The 23441-nt window shown below is 45.9% G+C and overlaps 1 protein-coding gene and 1 pseudogene across 1 annotated transcript in view; one reads left to right on the top strand and one right to left on the bottom strand.

The window, feature by feature from the left end:
• The window catches only part of HEPHL1 (hephaestin like 1), a 166878-nt gene that overhangs the window by 12935 nt on the left and 130502 nt on the right, over positions 1-23441 (top strand). The gene's annotated exons all lie outside the window — the stretch shown is intronic.
• LOC137230736 (keratin, type I cytoskeletal 18 pseudogene) lies at positions 1831-3135 on the bottom strand (annotated as a pseudogene).

Consider the following 23441-nt stretch of genomic DNA (forward strand, 5'->3'; position numbering starts at 1 on the left):
TCGTCTCCTTCCCACTCCCATTTTAATACTTACAGAAACCTCCAGAGCCTGGGGTCTGGGCCCTGATCTGTCTGTTACACTTCATTCTGTTTGTCAGTGTGTATTAATAGTCAGGGCTTTTCCAGTGGCAAATGGTAGGTACCCATTTTACACTTGCTCAGAGAGAAAGAGTTTTGCTGGCTTTTTAACTGGGAAGGACAGGGGTACGATATCTAGGGTCAGAGGAGCTTGTCAGACTCAGGGTCCCTGTACAACTGTTCAGCTTGTATACTGCACAAGGGCACCACATCTAAGGGGGGCCATTCCCATGGCATTGTATGTGAAATACATGCCATTCACATACAATGTGAATGAGGTCAGAGCTCACCTACCACATGAGGTAGGTGGGACAGTTTCAGCTGAGTCCTGGAGCAGTGAGGGAGAATCCCCTCTTTAATAAAGCCACATTGGCATACGAAGCCCTAAACAGGCTCAGGAGATATGTTCACACAGGTGCAACCGTGCATGTCCCAACCACTTCCTGCCTCCCCTAAGACTGCTTCTCTCACCTGCGGCTCTCAGAGACACGTTCCTGTCCCCCTGCCCTCCAACTCCAGCCTTCCTCAGAGGGCAGGATGGCCACTGGGGCTAGAACACACACACACACACACACACACACACTCACACATACATATATTTTTTCTTTTTTTTTTGCCGAGTGCTGTGCAGCATGCAGGATCTTAGTTCCCTGACCAGGGATTGAACCTGGGCTCACAGCAGTGAAAGCGCTGAGTCCTAACCACTGGACTGCCAGGGAATTCCCTGTACCCTGATATATTAACACAGAGCTTTTTTAACTTGAGGCAAAGGTGCTTTTCCGTAATTCACACAAAGGTGTTATATAGGCTGGGATGACCCTAGCCAGCGTTTTCATTTCTATAAGGAGGCCCAACAGGCTTTAAGTAGGGGTATGACCCATTTATAGAGTTCCAAATTGCAATAGGTGTCACTGATTTCTGTATGCCCACCTTCAGACTATCAGGTTCCAGAGTGGTCTTTCTAATGTACAAATCCAATGATATTGCATGAATGAATTAATTAATCAAAAGAGTTATTCAGGAGCAAAGAGAAAGGTTGTCAAGCTGCACTGAGTATCCAGCTGAGATGAGAAATCATGAATTTGCAGAGCCGCCAGCTTGCACTGCTGTGTCATGTTCTCCAGCAACAGACCAGCAGAAAAGACAGATGTGTAAGATGGAGACAGAGTCAGAATTTTGCCATGTCAGACTCAAGGGTGAAGGGTGCTGGTGAGAGAGTAATTCTGATGACTCACCACAGCAGTGAAGGTTGCGTAAGAAGGAGCATAGCACAGTGCTTTCATCTCTCAGCTCTGCTCTGTCATTCCCTGCTGTTGTAGAGAGGGCTCCTCTGTGTGGTGAAGATGGTTGTGGTGAGCCCTAGACTTTCATCCTTCCAGTATAATTCTACAGGCAAAAGGCTGGCTTCCAGCTAGTCCCAGTTGCAGTGCTGGGAAGAACACTAATTGGCCTGCTCTGGGTCACATGACCATCTTGGGGCCTATCGTGGTCGTGGGAGAGGAGTGGAGTACTCTGATTGGCCAGCCCTGGATCACGTGTCAGTGGTCTTACTACTGGGTGTGTCTTACTAGAAGACTGGGGGTGGGGGGGTGGGGGGGATGGGACGACACACACTCACCAGTGAGTAAAATTGGTAACTGTCATTCGCATCTTCCCATCTTCTCATCATTCAACAAAAATGTACTGAGCACCCACCGTGTACCAGGCACTGTGCTATGCTCCTTTTTTTTTTTTTTTACAGTAACGTCTCAACTTTTATTGGCCTCCTGCTCCCCAGGGCACCCTGCTTCTGCTAACTCAATGCCTCAGAACTTTGGTGTCTGAGGTCTCAGATACCACTTTGCCGTCCACAAGCCTGAGGGTGGTGGTCTTCTGGATGGTTTGCATTTAGTTGCTGCTGTCCACAGCGTCACCAAGACTGAAGTCCTCCCCATCTTCCAGCAGGCGGCGGTAGGTGTTGATCTCAGCCTCCAGGTTGACCTTGATGTTCAGCAGGGCCTCGTACTCCTAGGTCTGGCGTTGCCCCTCTGCTCAGGTCTGGGCCAGCTCCGACTCCAGGTGCAGGAGGACCCCATTGAGCTGTTTCATCTGCATGGCATAGCGGGCCTCCACTTCCCTCAGGCTGTTCTCCAAGCTGGCCTTCAGATTTCTCATGGAGTCCAGGTCGATCTCCAGGGACTGGACGGTGCGTCTCAGCTCCGTGAGTGTCATCTCAGCAGCTCCTATCTCAGCAGTCTGCGAGGTGACCACTGTGGTGCTCTCCTCAGTCTGCTGGGACCAGTACTTGCCCAGCTCCTCTCGGTTCTTCTGAACCAGCTTGTCATACTGGGCCCGGATGTCCACCATGATCTTGCTGAGGTCCTGAGGTTTGGGGGCATCCAACTCCACGGTCAACCCGGAGTTGGCAGTCTGATTTTGCAGACCCATTACTTCCTCCTTGTGGTTCTTCTTCATGAAGAGCAGCTCCTCCTTGAGAGCCTCGATCTCAGTCTCTAGCTGCAGCCAGGTGACACTGGTGTCATCAATGACCTTCTGGAGCCTGTGGATGTCACTCTCCACAGACTGGCACATGGCCAGCTCCGTCTCATACTTGACTCTGAAGTCATCAGCAGTAAGACAGGCATTGTCCACAGAACTTGCAAAAATCTGAGCCCTGAGGTCCTCAATGGTCTTCAGGTAATGCCCCCAGTCTCTGACCTGGGGTCTCTTCTTCTCCAGGTGTTCCCGGATTTTGCACTCCAGTCTCCTATTATCGGCCTCCAGGCTCTTCACCCTCTCCAGGTAAGAGGCCAGGCGGTCATTCAGGTCTTGCATGGTCTCCTTTTCGCCCTGGATGCCCCCTACACCCACCAGACCCCTGGCCATCCTGGTGCCCATGTTCCTGGATCCTAGCCGCCCTGGACGCTGGTAGAGTGGGACACAAAAATCCGGGAGCCCGAGCCCCTGGTGCCTGCATAGACGCTGGCAGCGCTGGTGACCAGTCGGACCCGGTGGCCCGGTGATGCGTGGAGCCCAGGGACCGGTAGTTGGAGAAGGTGGACTGGGCACTGAAGCTCATGTTGTTTGTCCCGTGAGGAAAGAGCGAGGCCAGGACTCAGGTGCTGGGCCGTCGCTATGCTCCTTCTTACCCAACCTTCACCACTGTGGTGAGTTATCAAAATTACTCTCTCACCAGCACTCTTCACTCTCGAGTCTGACATGGCAAAATTCTGACTGTCTCCATCATGGAGAACATGACACAGCAGTGCAAGTTGGCGGCTCTGCAAATTCATGATTTCTCATCTCCGCGGGATCCTCAGTGCAGCTTGACAACCTTTCTCTTTGTTCCTGAATAACTCTTTTGATTCACTCATGCAATATCATTGGATTTGTGCATTAGAAAGATCATTCGGGAACCTGATAGTCTGAAGGTGGGCATACAGAAATCAATGACACCTGTTGCAATTTGGAACTCTATAAATGGGTCCTACCCCTATTTAAAGCCTGTTGGGCCTCCTTATAGCCTATAGAATAAAGTCTAACCTGTTTATTAGTTTGGCATACAGAGCCTGGCCCCTCCCCCACTAACGGCCTTAGCTCCCTGCCCTCCTACCTTCCTACTTTCTGACCTATGAACTCTCAGCTCGTTTCCTTAACTCGCCCATGCTGGTCATGCTTCTGGGCCTTTGTTTACACTGTTGTTCCTGCCTGTGTGCTCTTCTCACTTTCTTCCATGAGTAAGTTCTTGTTCATACTTAAAGACTCAGCCCAAGTGTCATTTCCTTCACGTAGCCCAACCCCTTTTCGTGATGAGGTGTCCCTCCACCAGGCTCCCATGGCACCCTGGGTATGTCTCTCTCATACTATATCTTATTGATATTATCTGTCTATTTCCCCCACCAGTTGGTCTGTTCTGGGAAGACAAGGGCTGTGTCTTGTTCATCTGTTCATCTCTGGCCCTGGCACATAGAGGGGAATTGATCTGATCTGAACTGACCTATGATCCACTAAGCCTTTCTAGCCATCTCTCTCTGGAAGAGACAATCCCCCACCATTTCTCTTTCATGCCCCTAAGAGCTGCAGCCCTCACTCCAAGCGGGGAAAGTACATTTCACTCCCACTGGTGTTGCACAGTGTTTCCTGCACAAGCCGCAGAGCACATGTCCTGCAGAGGTAGCAGGCAAACCACTCCTTCACTTCTTGTCCACACTCCTCATTATAGCTCCTAATGTACAATCTGAGAGGTAGACATCACCCAGCGTTGAGATTCACGCCTCTCCTCCAATGTCGCTGACCCCTTCAAATATGAGGGACTCTCCTATTAGGATAAATGATTTGCCAAGATGCTACTTGTTCCTGATGTAAAACTGGCTCCTGGCCAACAGTTGCCCAAACATGTTCACTAGGTCCGAACCCGCAAGTGGGTGTGGCTTTGCTTTGCTAAGCAAGGGTCACTCTTTCACGGGAAGTTGGTTGATTTTTGAAATTCAGGAGTGGTCTGCTTCCTTTGGGGACCCTTGGTTGATGAGTACTATGCCCCACCAAGTGGTCCAGAGAGAGTCTCTGACCTGATGGACTTGTTCTTGAACCTGGGCCACCAGGTCATGTGAGAAGAGAGGGAGAGAGAAGGCCTGGACCTCTGTGGACCCTTGAGCCACAGGATGGCTAGTGATTGTTTTGTGCCCAGAGAGAAGGGAGGCCATTCCTGACACAGGAGTTTGCATGATTTAGCATTAAGCATCCCTCATGTAGTTCTGCTGAATAGTCTAGAAAGAAAGAAATGAATTTCCAAGAACAGTTCAATGTTCTCACTAGGAGGGTAAAACAGGACAGCACTGCAAGGCCCAAGCCTGGCAGGCTTGGGCTTAGCACCTGAGCTGCTCCAGAGCAGAGGGAAAGTGAGGAGCAGCCACAGACAGTGGCATGGCTGGGAGGAGAGAGCAGGGCGTTTGGAGGCTGGAGACTGGGAGCCAGACCCAGCCTTGACGCTAATTACTTGGGAGGCCCAGGCAGGTCAGTTAATACGGCCTTGCCTCGCTTTCCTCACTGTATGGTGGGAACACATATGTGGCCGTGCTCCCTACCTGAGACACCTGCTTAAGTTTACTCGATCACCGTGTGTTAGGCCAGAGTCCGTCAATCCTGGGTGCTTATATCCAGCTATGATGGTTAATTTTATGTGTCAACTTGGCTAGGCTATGATGCTGACTTGTTTGGTCAAACCCTAATCTAGATGTTGCTGTGAAGGTTTCTATGATTTATTCCGTTGACTTTAAGTCAAGGTGATTACGCTCCACAATGTGGGTGGGCCTCATCCACTCAGTTAAATGTGTTAAAAGCAAAAGACTGAGATTTTCTGAAAGAAGCAGTTCTGCTTCAAGATTGAAACATAGAAATCCTGCTTGAGTTTCCAGCCCACTGGCCTGCTCTACTGAGTTCAGACTTGCCAATGGTGTGAGCCAGTCCCTTAAAATCAATCTCTCTTTCTCTCTGGGTCTCTCTGTCTTTGTCTCTTTCTCTCTCTCCTTCCCCTATCTATTCTGTTTTTCTTGGGAACCCTGACTACTACATCTACCAGTTGGGGTCCCAGGCATCATTTACTAATCTGTGACCCTGGACACATCCTTTAACCTCCCTGATCCTCAATTTCTTGATCTGTAAAATAGAGATTAAGAAATATGTATTTAAAATATCTCCATCTTGGGGCTTCCCTGGTGGCGCAGTGGTTGAGAGTCCGCCTGCCGATGCAGGGGACACGGGTTCGTGCCCCGGTCCGGGAAGATCCCACATGCCGTGGAGCGGCTGGGCCTGTGAGCCATGGCCGCTGAGCCTGCGCGTCCGGAGCCTGTGCTTCGCAACGGGAGAGGCCACAACAGTGAGAGGCCCGTGTACTGCCAAAAAAAAAAATCTCTATCTCTCCCCTTTGCACACAGCTCTTCTGCCTGCTTCCCTGTGCCCATGAAGGAGTGTTTGGGGGCTGAGGCATCAGAGAGGGCACAAACTGCTTATCATCTTACACTGTTCAGGCCTGCCCCAAACTGCCCTGCCACGCCCTGTCAGCCCTGTTCTTTTCTCCTGATGGTCCTTCCAGCCCATCCAGTGTCTATGCTCTGGTAAAATGTGTAGAATGACTTTCCAGTACCAGCCCCCAACTGGGACCAGAAAGATCAGGCAGCCCTCTCCCCACTGCCCAAAGCTGCTTTCTAACTAGGGCTTCTCCTTCTGGTTCAATAGCGTCTCCGCCTTTGAAGTCCATATATTTGGACATTACCAGCCTCCTCTATTCTTAGGGACATCATCCTCTTCCCTTCAGACACCCTCCCATGTTACTTGAGTGGTATGCCATCTGCCCAGACGTTTGTCTTCAACTCTCTCCTGTACTGTTGTCTTCGTCGACCTTAGGTGATGATCCATCCAAACACAATACCCACAGAAAGATGCATAAAACATAAACACACAATTTGACAAATAACAAACACAAACGTACAAATTAACAAATAGTGATAAAGCCAACACCTCTGTTACCATCATCCAGGTCGAGAAATTAAATACTGCCAGACGCCCAGAGGTCCCTTTCAGGTCACAACCCCCTCCCTCACATATAAGTATCCTTGATCCTGATTTGTATGGTAACTATTTTCTTGCTTTTCTTTGTGGTTTTAAGGCCTATCTGTACATTTCTAAATCCTATAGTGTCATTGTGCCTGTTTTATATAAATGGAATTATATTCCTATGGTTTTTATTTATGATTTTTCTATATGTGATTTGTATATATGTATGTGTATTTGTGTCGCTTCTTTAGCTCAATGTCATGTTTGTAATAATCATTCACAGGGCTGCAGGTAGCTGTAGTTCATTCATTTTCAATGCTGTATAGTTTTCTTCTACATCAGGGGTTGGCAAACTATGGCCCATGGGCCATGTTTTTGTTTGGCCCATGAGCTAAGAATGCTTTTTATATTTATAAAGTTGGGGAAGAAAAAACAGCTAAGATTTTGAGACAGAGACCCGCAAAGCCTAAAGTATTTATTCTCTGGCCCTTCACAGGAAACGTTTCCTGAGCCCAGCTGTATATGAATATACCATCATTTACTTTTCTGTTACATCTTGATGGGTATTTGAGTGGTCTACAGTGTTTTGGCTCCTGAGAAATGCTGCTATGAATATTCTTGTACATGTTTTCTGGTACAGATGTACATATGTTTCTCTAAGGAAGGTATCTAAGAGTGAAAATATACACACATTCAAATTTAGTAGATAACTCCAGTGTTCCAAAGCGGTTGTACCAATTATATTCCCGACAACAGTGTCTGAGAATTCCAGTAGCTCTACATCCCCAACACTTAATAATACCAGCTTAAAAATTTTTTACCTATTTGGTGGGTCTGTAGTGTTGTATCATTATCATTGTAATCTAGTATTTCTCTATAAATGAAGTTTATTGGACATATATTTTTTTTCCTTTTTTTGGCGAAATACTGATTCCATTCCAATATATTTCCTATTTTTCTATGGGATTGTCTGTTTTTTCTCACTGATTTGAAGGAGTACTTTATATATATATATATATATTTTTTTTTTTTTTTTAAATAAATTTACTTATTTTTGGCTGCATTGGGTCTTCGTTGCTGCTCAACGGGCTTTCTCTAGTTGCGGCGAGTGGGGGCTACTCTTTGTTGCAGTGTGCGGGCTTCTCATTGCGGTGGCCTCTCCTGTTGAGGAGCACAGGCTCTAGGCGCACAGGCTCAGTAGTTGCGGCGCACGGGCTTAGTTGCTCTGTGGCATGTGGGATCTTCCAGGACCAGGGCTCCAACCCGTGTTCCCTGCATTGGCAGGTGGATTCTTAACCACTGCACCACCAGGGAAGTCCCTACTTTATATGTTTTGGATACAAATCGTTTCATCAGTTATATATGTCGTGATTATGTGGCTTGCCTTTTCACTCTCTTAATGGTATCTTTTGATGAACAGAACTTCTTAACTTTAATGTAGTCAAACTTTATCAGTGTTTTCTTTAACAATTAGTACATCTTATAATTGTTTAAGAAAGCTTTCTTCTCTAAAGTCATGGAGATATTCTCCCATTTTATCTTCTGAAAGCTTTATAATTTTGTCTTTTACCGTAAGGACTTGGATACATCTGGAGTTGATTTCTGTTTAACTTACACGGGTAGCTAATTGTCGCAGCAGCACTCACTAAAAAACTGTCCTTTGCCTGCCTCTATCAGGTATCAAGTGCTTACATAATACAAAGTTCTTCTGGACTTTATTGTATGGGTCTGTTTGTTGACCCATGTACCAATCCATACTGTTTTAAATATTATAGCTTCATGACAAATCTTGATATTTGGTAGTACGAGTCCTCCATTTTTCTCCTTCTGGTTCTTCTCCTCCTCCTCCCACCCCCCCATCCTCCTTCCTCTCCTTCTTGTAGCACATCTTGGCTGTTCCTTTCCCTTTGCATCTTCGTGTAAGATGGGAATTAACTTGTCAAATATTACTAAAAAAACCTGTTGGAATTTTAACTGGAATTGCATTGACTCTAGAATTGATTTGAAAGAATTGACATCTTGTAATATAGAGTCTTCCAGTCCATGAACATGGTCTATCTCTTAATTTAATTCAGTTATCTTTAATGTCTCTCAATAAGTTTGGTAATTTTCTTTGTTAAAATCTTGCACAACTTTTGGTTTATTTATTCCTATGTACTTCATATTTTTTGATGTGCTTATAAAAGGTAGAATCTGTCTGCCATAGATACAGATAATTTTTCTATGTAGTTTCGATTTTTTGTGAAATGAAAAATGAATGAATGAAAAGATGTTCATGGCATTCACCTCACCTTTTCCTCATTTACCGGGGTCAGTGATGGCTCATCAGTGAGAAAGGGATGTGTTTTTCCTTTATGGAAGGTACCCTTCTATGGACTTACAACAGTAATAACCAAAATTTGATCAGCACTTTCAAATGTGTTTCCTACCTTATTATCTTTTAATATTTATTTATTTATTATTTATTTTATTTTTGACTGCACTGGGTCTTAGTTGTGGCATGCGGGATTTTCGTTGCAGCACAAAGGATCTTAGTTGTGGCATGTGGGCTTTTAAGTGTGGCATGCGGACTCTTAGTTGCAGCATGCATGTGGGATCTAGTTCCCTGACCAGGGATCGAACCCGGGCCCCCTGCATTGGGAGCGTAGTCTTACCCACTGGACCACCAGGGAAGTCCCCCTACCTTATTATCTTATTTAATGCTTGTAACCATCCTGAAAGGTAAATATTTTAATTTTCATTTCTCTAGTGAGGATACAAGCTCAGAAACATAAAAAGACTTGCTCAAGTTCATCTGGCTTTATTTAGCTCAACTTCAGGACTGTTTACTTCAGTCTGGTTCTCTTTCCCCTACCCCCCTGTTGACACCTTTGAAGATATGGTGTTTTGTAGTATCTGGTCAGAGTAAAATTTGGGAAGCTAGAGATGAGAGTAGGCTCAGAAAAACAAACAAACAAACAAACAGCTTACATAGATGGACTAGACTTTCTATTTTCTATTTAACAGTGGATACTATGTTCTCTTCTATGAGGAACCATAATTCAGTCAACAGATCTTAATTCTTACATTTGAATTCATATATACTTTCAATTACTAAATTAGTATAAGTTCTAATAAACAATTAAATTTTTTCTTATTAATTTGGAAGAAACTTGAGGGTATCTCTGTATTTCTGGACTGTTACAGAGTTTTAGGGAATAAATATTGCTGAATGAATGCATTTTTCTCCTGTTCTTATAATCTAGAACCCTTTCGCCTGGAAGCTAAATATGTAATATCTTGAAGACCCACCAGGTGGCGTTCCAAGACTGCCTAGTGTCAGTCGTACTTGCTGAGAAAGAATTCTGGACACGGAGACAAGGATGTGATTTTTGGTTTGAAAGGAGAATGGAGAGAAAGAAGAGAAAACACCTTTGGTCTTGGCATCCTTTGCATTCACAGTTGAGCCATAGTCTGACACCTCCTGTGGTTTTATTTAGGCTTCTTTTTTTTTTTTTTTTAATATTTAGGCATTTTTGACTCCCTCATACTTGATGCATTTTCTAGCTCCTCCAAGTCAGGGCTCTCCGATTTTTCTTTGTACTCAGTGAGCAGGTCCAGCACACAGTAGGAACCTGACAAATTTTTTTTTTAACATCTTTATTGGAGTATAATTGCTTTACAATGGTGTGTTAGTTTCTGCTTTATAACAAAGTGAATCAGTTATATATATACATATGTCCCCATACCTCTTCCCTCTTGCGTCTCCCTCCCTATCCCACCCTTCTAGGTGGTCACAAATCACCGAGCTGATCTCCCTGGGCTATGCGGCTGCTTCCCACTAGGTATCCATTTTACATTTGGTAGTGTATATATATGTCCATGCCACTCTCTCACTTTGTCACAGCTTACCCTTCCCCCTCCCCATATCCTCAAGTCCATTCTCTAGTAGGTCTGTGTCTTTATTCCCGGAGCCTGACAAATTCTTGATCTGAGATGACTAGCTCTGTCTGCAAGTCTGAACCCCTATAACTCTTCCCTGAATTAGGCTTCATCCCCCTCTGTTCCCTCTCTGGGCTGCTGGCATCTGCTGCCCTGGTATCACGGTTGGATCCTCTGGGCCACCCTTCTGTTCAGCAATCCCTTCATGAGTCTCTGGTGGACAGTTAGTCCTATTCCCCACAGTAACTGTTTCAGATCTTCGGTTTTGTCCTCAATCCTTCCTCCTGTTCCTTACCACCCCTCCTTTCAGGAGATAACCCCTCGCCCCCCATCCCCTCCAATTCACAGATAAAGAAAAAGACATCTTGTGGAGATTCACTCAGCTTCCTAACTCTGCACCTTTGAATCTGCTCATCACTCATATTCCCATCTATCCTCCCTCTGCTCTCCTCCCGTGATGCTAGAAGAGTTATCTTTTCTTTCGGCCAAGGTGATTCTGTCCACCCACACTTTCATTCTTTCCTTTGTTCATTTATTTACTCATTCTTCAAAAAAATTTTAATTATTACTACATGCTGGGCTCTGGGAATGCAATAGTGAGTAAAACCAGCAAGGTCCAGTAGGAGAGACAGCTGTTAAATGAATAACCCACTCTCTCTTTGAGGTAGGGTCAACATTTTCATGCTACACTGAGATGTGCTAAGAAAACATGGCTTTTTAGTTCCTATAACTGATATCTCCTCCTCACCAGCTAGTTGTGGTAACTCAAGTTTAGACTAAGGAATCAGACCAAACATACCTGGGCAGGCAATGCCCTCTGAAATAGCCACCTGTACCTGCTAGGGATGGGCCCTGCTTGACCCTAAAAGAAGGGCTTTGCTGGGCACAGTGGCAGGAAGGCCCACCAAAAGCCTGGTGATTCTGGTTTCTCGTGTTACACTGTCATTCTTTTTGTGGTTTGGCTTCCCCCATCGGCTGTGTGAGGGGAGCAGAGGGGAGGTCTGGGTGAGGGCAGAGTAGATGTGTGATACCCATGAATTTTGGGAACAATGGAAGTGGAGCCCAGTAGGTTTTCAGGCCAGGTTCTTGCCCCAGTTATTAAATCCCAGGTGTTACAACATGAGGATTAGAGTTAAGAGGGAAGCCAAGCAAGTCAGTGACTGAGGGGACTCAAGTGTGAGGAGGTTGTGAGCAGACAGTGGGAAGACAAGGGCTGGCTGAAGGGCTTGAGCTGAGGAGTCAGGATCTGCTTCACAGCTCCCTCGTAACCTGTCATCCACATTTGCAACTCCACCATTAGCTACTTCTGTTTCAGCATTTCATCCTGTGTGAAAAGGGAAATGGAGTATGGGGGAAGAACTGCTCTCAGCTCTTATATTCTTTTTTTTTTTGGCCATGCCTTGCAACATGTGGGATCTTAGTTCCCCAACCAGGGATCAAACCCGTGCCCCTTGAAGTGGAAGCATGGAGTCTTAACCACTGGATAGCCAGGGAAGTCCCAGCTCTTGTATTCTTACCATCAGATTCAAATAATGTTTGCTGAGCACTTTTGAGATGCCAGAGACCATGCCTGCTTTCACATCCTGCTGTAGACTGAGTGCATGTGTCCCCTCCAAATTCCTATGTTAAATCCTGACCCCCAATGGGATGGTATTAGGAGGTGGGTGATGAGGTCATGAGAGTGGGCCCTCACAAATGGGATTAGTGCCCTTATAAAAGAGACCCCAGAGAGTCCCCTTGCCCCCTTCCGCCATGTGCGGACATAGAGAGAAGGCAGCTGTCTATGAACCAGGAAGGGGGCTCTCACCAGACACAGAATATGTGATGCCTTGATCTTGGACTTAACCAGCCTCCAGAACTGTGATAAATAAATGTTTGTTGTTTAAGCCAGCCTATGGTACTTCTTTTATAGCAGCCCAAACAGACTAAAACATACATTTAAAAAAATTTTAATTCCTACAACAACACCATGAAGGTGGCATCATTATTTTGGGGATGAGGAAATTGTGGTTCAGAGAGGTTACCCCAATCACACAGCTGGAAAATGGTGTCCAGGCTCTGGCTCTGAGTCCAGTGTTCTTTCTCTTGCATCACATTGTTTTCACAGCAAGAATGTGTCAAGTTGTATATATAGAAAGGAAGTCCCAGAATATGGGGCCAAGATGAGGTAGAAATACCCCAGTGAGAGACAAGGTAATAAAACCTGACACACAGTGATGAGTGAGGCTCCTCCAGCCTCTTTCCCTGAACACCTCTCAACATGCAACAGCAGTCACAGGAGACAGGCAGTTCTCAAGTCTGGACAGTGCGGCCATTAAGGGAGGCATTCAGAGCTGGGTGTGACCCCAGAAAGGCTTCATGGGAGGGAGGAGGAAGAGTGAAATGGGCGGCTGTGGGAAGGCATGAAAACCACAGCAGGCTGACGCCACTGTTTTATCCGCTGCCGGCCCCATTCCTGCCCCCTCCATGACTCAGAAAGTCCTCTCCACTGAGAACTCTTATTACACCCACAGCTCCCAGGCTTATGAATTTCATGGAACTGCAAAATTTTTAAAAATTAGCTAAAATAAGGCCGACAACATTTTATTTTGCTGAGAAAGAACAAAAATCAGCAAAGCAATAAACCCTAACTAAAATCCACTCTTTCTAGCATGGCATTAAAAAATTTAACACCAAGGTGGGAAGGATTAATCACAAAATAGCCTTATACATTGAATGCATTTGGCTGAATGAACATTAATACAACGTCCTATTTTTCTCATTTTATTGTGGATTGGTGGAGACGCCTGTGGACAGATGTTTGAGAGTCTCTGCATTAGACATCTCCCCATAGAAAAATCACTGAGTCCCACTCTTAACTGCTCATCCAATCCATTCATTTGATTGTAAATGATGCGATTAAACATGAATATGAGAGATACTTAGGCTAAAAAGGATCTTTCCAAAGTGTGTGCCATTAAAGGCAGGTCCTTTTTGGGGTAACACCTGAAATCCTCATGGAAAGTAGTGGAGACAAGTGTCACATTTCTCAGATGATGAACACCATCCATTCTGCTCCCAGACCCAGGTCTAGAATATGAAAGATTCCAGGACAGGTTTAAGGAAAAGAATGCTCAACCCAAAGTGATAATGTAATTGAAGCTAACTTAACGGTGACCAAAACCCAGGGTCTGGTCTTCTGACTGAAGGAGGCAGGTTGAACACACCCATTCATATCTGCTCCCTCTTGAAATCTCTCTAAATTAAGAATGGGAAGAGGACTTTAAAAAAAAAAGACACACACTCTTAAGGATTAATAGAAGAGAAAAGAGATGATAGAAACAAAGCTTTGGAAGATGGAAAGGAATGGAGCTAATTCTGGGTCAGCAGAAGAGAAATTCTGGGGAAGAGCCAAGGACCCATTTAATGCCACAAGACCCTCCACAGACTCAGACATTCGTGGCACTAAGTCCTTCTGGAAAGAGGGGTAAAGGTGAGGCTAAACATTGGAGGATTGGCTACAAGTCTGTTTAAGTAGGTGTTAGACTCCAGATGCCCTCCTCCACCCACAAAGTGAGGCAGAAGATAGGAGATTTATTCTCTGAAGAGGCCAAAGGAGAGAGTCCTCCAAAGACATGGTAGTGGCAGGGCTACCATGTAGAAATTGGGGGGCATAAACATAGTATTAAAACAACTACAACCCAATGTCTGTCAAAAGTATGTGTACATACGTCAACTATGAGAGAGATTATTTGAAATTGGGAAGGATTGAGAACATTCTAGTTCTACTGTTTTTTCTATAAATGGGCCATCCTAAGACTGTATATCAGTATAAAGAGTTTTTAGTTCTTTTTCTGTTTTAAAGCGTTGCATTCTTCCAGTTTCCCAATGTTTTCTATCACCTTCTATTGTTTCATTCCAGGGTCTCTTTACCTTATGGCCCTCAGGTGTTCTATCTGGAATATTACAAGGCCTCAGATACCCGTAGTCATTGGGGAATGAGCCTGTTGAAGTCTCTCATCATCTTACACCTCTTCAGACACAGGTTCTCAGTGTAGCAGGAACGATACTGCTAATAATACTTTCCAGACTTCACCACAGTTTGGGTTCTGCATGTGACCGAGATGTGCTTTCTGAGACTTGGATGACAGAAGTGAGGAATGTAGGTGGTGGCCGTGTGGAGAGACTGGATCTTCCTGGATGCTGTGGTGGAGCATCTGTTCTCTGGTCCCTGCTCCATAGACGGGAAGTGCAGACAGCAGCAGCGGTGGGGTTTCTACTAGAATAGTCTCGTGGTGTGGTTGTGTGTATCTCTTGGATGACTTGTCCTGAATTTGTAGCAGTCAAGCTTAGTTCTGTGTCTCCCAGAAATAACTCTGTAAGTCATTCCGTAACAAATCCCTTTCCACTTAAACTAGCTGGAGGGGAGGCACTCTGAGGGCCATCTCTCTCTCTCTCTCTCTCTCTCTCTTTCTCTCTCATGTTCTTGAATCTCTCACTCTGGGCAAAGCCAGCTGCCGTGCTGAGAGCTACTCTGTGGAGTAACCCACATGGCAAGGAACTCAAGTCTCCAGCCAGTAGCCAGTGAGGAACTGAGGTTTGCCACGGGAATGAGCTTGGAAGCAGAATCTTCAGTTCCAGCCAATCCTAGGGGTGACAGTAGCCCTGGCTTTCACTTTAACTAGCTTCTTGTGAGAGACCCTAAGCTGCTTCCAGATTCCTGACAATCAGAAACTGTGTGAGATAATATTTTTTATTGTTTAATGTGCTAAGTTTTAGAGTAATTTGTTCTAAAGCAGTAGATAACAAATGCAGATTACAGTTCCTGGAGGTGGTGTGCTGCCATAACAAAACCCTAAAATGTGGGTGTGCCTTTGGAAGCAGGCTGTGGGGTTTTTTTTTTTTTTTTTTTTTAAAAGCTGTGGTTTTCTTTTTTTTTGAAGATGTTGGGGTAGGAATTTATTAATTAATGTATTTATTTTTGCTGTGTTGGGTCTTCGTTTCTGTGTGAGGGCTTTCTCTAGTTGTGGCAAGCGGGGGCCACTCTTCATCGCGGTGCTCCGGCCTCTCACTATTGCGGCCTCTCTTGTTGCGGAGCACAAGCTCCAGACGCGCAGGCTCAGTAGTTGTGGCTCATGGGCCTAGTTGCCCCGCGGCATGTGGGATCCTCCCAGACCAGGGCTTGAACCTGTGTCCCCTGCATTAGCAGGCAGATTCTCAACCACTGCGCCACCAGGGAAGCCCAGGCTGTGGGTTTTGAAGAGAATGTTAGTGAAAGCATTAGGTACACGTGGCTTGTAGAATTTTGGACTTTGAAGAAGCTGCTGCTGAGGGCTTAAAGTAAGGAAAGTCTTATTGGAAATTCAAAGAAGAAAGGAGATCTTCATTACATAGCAGCAGAAATCATTAGGAACACTGTTGCCTGCAGCAAGGTTGAAAGTAGAAAATATACTTAATGAAGTGATCTATTTAATGAGATTTCCAGGTAAAGAGTGGAAGGTGCCTCCCGATTTCTCCTGGCTGCTTATTGTAAAATGTGAGGGGAGAGGGAAAAATCAAGGGAAGGACTGTTAAGCAAAAAGAAGCTGGGACCTGATGGATTGGAGGATTCTCAGCCTCTCCAGATGGCAAATGGTGCTAAAACTAAGAAATGCCTTCTAAGCAGAGATCAAATCCAGGACACTGCCAGGAAAACCTGAAGATGAAGCCAAGGGCATGACTGTAAACCTTTTGTTAAGGTCTTAGAAATATCAAAGATATTTCGCCTCACAGTACCATTTCATCAAGCAAAAGACCCCCTAGAAGGACTAAGTGTGTGCCTTACAGATCCTCAACCAAATAATAGGGCTTCCAGGAAGCTTAAGAATGTTGTTCCTTAGGGGTCTCAGTAGGAGGCCAAGGTAGAGGAGGGCTCATCTCAAAGAGATTTGTGAGTAAACCCCACTCCTGATACCAAATTCTGGATCTGTGTGTGTGTAAGGGGATCTGTTAGAAGAACATGATCTTATGCAATTGTGGGAGCTAGTTAAGCAGTCTCTGTAAGGACGATTATCATCCTTTTCCTTTTCATTTGATGCTGATGCTTGGGAGGCAGTTGGGACAGGCAGATGGATTTAAAGGGGAGGAAGACAAGAACAAGCTGGCACCCACAGAGCGAGCTGGAGCCCATAAGGATGGAGTGAAGCCCAGGAGTGCCTGTTGCCTTTGATCTTGATGGAATGGGTATCCTGCAGCAGCTGGGGCTGAAAACACACACACACCTGGCCTGGGAGTCAGAGACTCTTAAAGGAGTCCCAGGCTTGGTAGCAGTTGAAACGGCTTCCTCATGCCAATGAGGTGACCTAGCAGATGAGTGAGAAGGCGTGTGAGCTGCATATTGGCTGCTGCTCCACTTCCACCCTCCACATCTTGCACCAGAGTCTCCCTTGTGGCCCATCGATACTGGAATCATACAGGAAAAGGAATTCTGGGAAATGTAGTTCAGCCGAGCCAAGCTGACACATTACAAAACAACTGCATCGACTTCTTATTTTGAAGAATTTCAAACTGAAGATGATTTTTAAAATGCAGTACGATGAACACCAGTATGCCTTTCATCTAGACTCATTAATTGTTTTCCTCTATTCACCTCTCAATATTTACGTATGTTGCTAAAACACTGGAAGGTAAGTTGTAGGTTTGATGACATTTTTCCTCTAAATACTTCAGTCTGTATCTCTTAAGAACAAGGACATTCTCTTACATAACTTACATAATTACATTCAAGAAATTTAATATTGGTACAGTAATATTATACAACATATAATCCATATTCAAAATTTCCTACTCGTTCCAATAATGACCTTTATACCTTTTTTGTGGATCAATTTTAATTAGCTAAAGCTGAATATGTTCCATGCACAAGGCACTGTTGAAGTGATTTATTCAATAAATATTCATTGATCACCTAGTATGTACTAGGATCTGTTCCACTATAGAGAACACAACTGGTAAAAAATCCCTGCTTTCATTTAGCTTATATTTTAGAGCTATCCAGGGAGTTTCAAATGATTTGTGAGACTAAAGCCATCGAGAGCTATGAGGATGGGGCTGGTTGGGGGGGATAGATGAAGCTGGCTAAGGTGGGTTGGCATTTGGGCAGGAGAGGAAGCTGCAGTTTTCAACAGGTGATTGAGAATGTCTGATGCGAAGGTGACTTTAAGCAAAGGCTTTGAAGAGGTGAGAGAGCAGGCCATGTGGCCAGCTGCGGCAAGAGCTTACAGGTGGAGGAAACAGAAGGGCAGATGTCCTGAGGTGGGAGCAGGGCTTGCTTGAGAGATGAGTAGCCAGAAGGCTGAATGAGGGGAAGAAGGGTGGGAGGTGAGGGCAGAGAGGAGGTGGGCCGGATCAGGTAGAGCCTCATAGCCCAGTCGAGGGCTCCAGCTTGCACTGCTAGTGAGATGGGGGCTGCTGGGAGGTTTCCAGCAGAGGAGCAAAGTGGTCTGACTTCTGTTTTAGCAGGAGCCCTCTGGCTGTCCACTGAGAACAGATCGTAAAGGGGCAAGGACAAAAGGTGGGAGACCAGTTAGGAGGCTGTGACCAAAATCCAGGAAAGAGATAGTGAGTTGGCCCAGGGTGGTAACAGCAGAGGTAGTGAGAAGTGGTCAGATTCTAGAGATGATTTGCAGATAGTGTCAGCGTGAATGGTTGATCCCTTGGATGTAGGGTGTGAGGGAAAACAATGTGAAGTCCAGGGTGGTTTTAAGGCTTTTGGGCTGAGAAACTGGAAAGACGGAATTGTCATTTCATGAGATGGGGAAAACTGTGAGAAAAACAGGTTTGTCTTACATCATTTACTTCCCACAACAACTTCCGAGGTAGGAATTACTGTTACTCATGGACGAGGAAAATGAGAGAGAGAGAGATTAAGTAACTGGCTGAAGGCCACAGAGCGAGTCAGTGACAGAGTTGGGATTAAATCTAGGTCCTCTGATTCTCTTAACCACCGTGCAATGCTGCCTCTTGGATTATAGTTTCTGATAAGGAGCTCCGTAGAAATTATTCTTTCCTCCCTCTCTCCCTCCCTCCCTCCCTCCCTTCATTCCTTCCCACCTTTGTCCCTGCTTCCTTCCGCAAACATTTACATGCCAGGCACCGTGCTTGCTGGTCCTTTTGCAAGGACACAGTTTATATGGTTCTCTCTCTAAGGAAGCCTGTTTTTGAATAGATTTCTTTTATGTTGGTTGACCTCAGGGTTGCATCCTCAGGCCTCTCATTTCTCACTGTAACATCCTCTTTTGGTGATCCCATCTTCACCTGAGGATCAGTGATAGCTAATGACCCCAAGTCTCTATCCCTAGTTCAACTCTCTGGACCTCTGGACCTCTGGACCTGAAGCCCACCAGCTCTCTGCACTTGGGTGCTCTGAGAGTTAGCATGAGCCAATGAGCTCAGCTCTCCACCCACACCTGGGCCTCCTCCTGAGCTTCCAATATACAAACTATTCCAAACATGCAGACTTGGTTGTGTTTTTACACAGCTCACCACTCTCTAATGACGCCCTTCTGTAAAATTCCTTATTCTGGATCCTACACTCACTCTTCCTTCACGCGCATTGGGTATCTTCTCTGAAGAACTCCTTGCGTCCCTTGTACTAGTGCTCTCTCACCTCTAGACCCCATCCCTCTGCCAGCTTACTCGTGCTCTTCTTTTTTTTTTCGTACTCTTTTTCTTTTTTTTTTTTTTTTGCGGTACCCCGGCCTCTCACTGTTGTGGCCTCTCCCGTTGCAGAGCACAGGCTCCAGACGCGCAGGCTCAGCGGCCATGGCTCACGGGCCCAGCCGCTCCGCGGCATGTGGGATCTTCCCGGACTGGGGCACAAACCCGTGTCCCCTGCATCGGCAGGCGGACTCTCAACCACTGTGCCACCAGGGAAGCCCTCGTGCTCTTCTTTTGGGCTCTCCCTGAGTCTCCAAGATTAGGTCAGACATCAGTGTTATGTGCTCCTATGGTGTGAGGATGGGGAACCAAAGCCTAGAAGCAAAGGGGAAGACACTGGGAGAAGATGAAGCCCTGGACGTAAGGAGGAGCTGCTGCACAGAACATCTTCTTGTTCAGATTGACTCTGACACCCGATTCTGTGACTCCACTGAAAGGAGCATCTTGGTCAGGGCCCAGAGCCGCTGAGTCATAGTCTAAGATGTGTCCCAAACATCCCGATAATCACTGGCTACCTTTAGCATAAGGGACAATGCCCAAAGCATGAGAATATTCTGCTTCTATGCTTTCCATAAAGAGGCCACTTTTCTTTTGTAAGGCTTAGAGTGATCAATTCCATTGGCCCTTAGAAGTGGCATCACAATAGCATCTTTGATTCTCTCCCAAAGCCCGGTCCTTCAGAGGGAAGAACCAACAAGAACAGGGCAGCCCAGGCTCTGACCAGGGGGCTGGAATTGCTTGTTCTGCCACTGGTTTATGTGTGGCCCCAGATAATTCACTCCTCCTCCCCTCCCTGGTAGTCCTTTATTCACCTGTAAAATGGGTATGATGGTTTTCATCTGCCTCAGAGGTATGTTGGGAGGTATAATTAATGGTGATTAAAGATACTTTGAAAGGCACAGATGAAAGGCCCATGTAAGTACCCATCATTAGGATTAATGGTATTTTTTTCTTCAAACACACTGGGAGATGGCCCTCTTAAGTTATTTAACTGCATCACAGCTCCCCATCCAGACAAGAGACATTACAACCTCCAGGCTGGCCACACAAGAAACCTTTAATGCCTTGGGAATCTACAGACATCCTACATGTGACTTGAATCTCTCTTATCCACCTTCCTCTGACATACCCCCAGAATGATCTGACTTGAAAAGTGGCAGGTTTTTTTTTTTGCGGTACGCGGGCCTCTCACTGCTGTGGCCTCTCCCATTGCGGAGCACAGGCTCCGGACGCGCAGGCTCAGTGGCCATGGCTCACGGGCCCAGCCGCTCCGCGGCATGTGGGATCTTCCCGGACCAGGGCACAAACCCGTGTTCCCTGCATTGGCAGGCGGACTCTCAACCACTGCGCCACCAGGGAAGCCCAAAAGTGGCAGTTTTATGTATCATGAATAATCTGCTTAATCCAAGGCATTTCACTAAGTGTGAAGGGAGGGGAGAAAAATGCTCATCGTTGTTAATTAATTTGCACTGATTAACTTAGCAGTGGCCCAAGATTTTCCCAGACCACAGAGAAAACCCAAACATCTGTGAGCCAGCCAAGGACCCATTTCCCAAGGTGGGTAGCAAAGTGACTTATTATGGGGCAGGGCTAAGAGCCTGTTGGGTCCTGGGGTTCCTGGGATTCGGGGTCTCTGCTCCTGAGAAGGGGCCTCCTTGGTGGTTCCCACCAGGCCCCTCCAGCCTCATCGCACAGAGCACGATGTTCACTGCAGGCTGCATTGGAGAGTGGTGACCCATCTGGCCTCCCTGGAGGGCCTGTCAGAGGGATGCGTCACCCTGGGCAACTGTTCTCATCCCACATGCTTCTAACCAGCTGCAGGGCCTCGGGCAGGTTACACACCCACTCTCTGCTCCTTGAGGACAACACACATCACTCAGAAGGCGGTGAGGGGACTAGGAGATAGAAGGCATTGAAACACCATAGTGCCTGGCACATAATCGTGCTCAACACATTTTCCTTCCCTTGCCCTCAGTGGCTGAAGAGGCCTGAATCTGCTTTTGTAAAGCGGCTGAGCAAATGCCCAGGATGTCCGACCACAGGGCTGGCTCCCAGGAGTGGCTGAGTCCCATTGCTGCTTCATCTACGTAAGCTCATGACTATGAATCACAAAGTGAGGCAGGTTCTACCTCCCGACCCAGTAACTCAGGGGGCGGGGGAGGAACATCTCCATATGCAGGTAGGAGGACCTGGGGCAGCTCCTGTAGTGGCTCTTAGATCCTCTGAAATTCCAGAATCTTCCAACCAACTGCTGTCACGCTCATGACATTAATTGAAAGGGAAGGCACAGAGGAGCGCGGGAGGGGTGAGGATCAACCATGTGTTTTTAAATTGTTTAAAATTTTTCGAATATTTAAAAATGCTTTTTGTCATTTACCAGACTCCTAGTATTTAGAATTTTTTTCTATGCATGTAATCCGAAATGAACTCTGTATCTGTGCCTATAAAAACACATCAAGATGGCATTAGCTATATTTGTATCCCAGTCTGTCAACTGGGAGGGGATTGTTTTGTGCTTCTTTTTCTCGATCAGAACATGTCCTGGAGTATGGGGCTCGGTTCTGGATACCGCACTTGATGAGGGACAGGACAAAATCCGGGTGAGTTTGGAGATGACGCTCAGCTGGTAGAAGGAATTGCAGAGCTGAGAGCTGGAGGGAAGGAAGGCTTGGGGAAGATATGATCACTGTTTTCAAGCATCTGAGGATGAAGTGAAGGACAGATTAAACACAGGGGTCAAACTCTGAGGCTGCAGAGAGATAGCCCTTGGCCCGTTAGAATGAAGATCTTTCTAGAATCTGGCTGCCCGATGTGGCATGGATGGCCTTGGGGATAGATTCCCATCAATCAATGTCTGAGTGAATAATTGCCAAAGACTATGATCAGAGGACCCAGGCACTGGGAAGGGGTGTTGACTTAAATCAGAAGGTCTTTTTCAAATTTCCAAAATATATGCTTTATGATTCTAGAATTTGTCTAATTTAACAATCCTTGGATAGAACATATGGCAACTTTCCAGTAACTAGAATGTTTGCTTAGTGGGAAGAGTCCTTGGCGATCGCTCCTGCTTTGTAATAAATGCTACTAAATATTAGCTTAATACTTAATATTGATATTTTGTATTAAGCTACTGTACTGTGCCCTACAAAGTTGGGAAGTCGGGCCAATGCAAACTCTTTCTAACAATCTACAATCCCCTTGACCACTTTGGTCAGTGGAGGTGGGAGCTGCTGAAATAGTTTGACCAAATTACTTGGTTTAGTGATGCTGGCAACATACCTCTGAGGGCACACAGGCCCTTGGGGGAATGCTCTGGAAACAAGTGCACCCAGCAAGCCACAGCCAGTGGAGGCCATTGGGGTTAGATATGGACATTGGAGGACACCTCAGTCCACTGTGGGTCCAATCAGCCTTCAGGACTGAGGTGCAAGCAGTTTGTAAGTTAAGAGAAGGGTGCCACACAAGCAGTAGGGTGGTTGGAGATGTGACTGTGGAGCCAGGTTCCCTGGAAAATGACTTCATTTCTTTGCTTCTCAGTGTCCTGATCTGTAACATGGTGACAATAATCATAGTACTTGGTTTATGGGACTGTTGTAAGGATGAGTTGTTAGGGGATGTTCCAAATGTCTTAGTGCAATTTTAAGCCATATTGTCTTCAGAATACATGCTACAAACTTAGGGAAAAAACATCATTTTAAATGAAATCGAATGCATGTCATTAAAGCACTTTAGAAGAGTGCCTGGTATATAGCAAATGGGATTCACATTTTGAAAAACTCTGGCTTGCTGAGAAACCAACCCTGAAATATCACAAATGGAAGGCATTCACTAAACAGTTTCAAAGTGTATTGAGAAAAAGAAGAAAAACTGGGGTCCCAAGAGCTGGTTTCCTACAGTACCTGTTGGACTTGTTCTGCTCTTAAGCCAGTGGTCCCTAAACTTCAGTACCTGTCAGAATCCCCTGAAGGGCTTTTTAAAAGCAGGTTGCTGGGCACCATCCTAGAGCATCTGAAGAGCTTTTTTTCAGATGATATTAACATTTAAATCGGTAGACTTTAAGTAAAGCAGATTACCCTCCATAATGTGGGAGAGCCTCTTCTAAGCTGAAAGCCTTAATAGAAAAAGATGGATCTTTCTGAGAGAAGGGGGAATTCTGCCAGCAGATGGCCTCCAGGCTTGACCTGTAACTCTTCTTTGATCTCCAGCCTACCAGCCTACCCTGCAGATTTTGGACTT

Source organism: Pseudorca crassidens, chromosome 9, assembly GCF_039906515.1.
Source record: "Pseudorca crassidens isolate mPseCra1 chromosome 9, mPseCra1.hap1, whole genome shotgun sequence".
NCBI lineage: Eukaryota > Metazoa > Chordata > Mammalia > Artiodactyla > Delphinidae > Pseudorca > Pseudorca crassidens.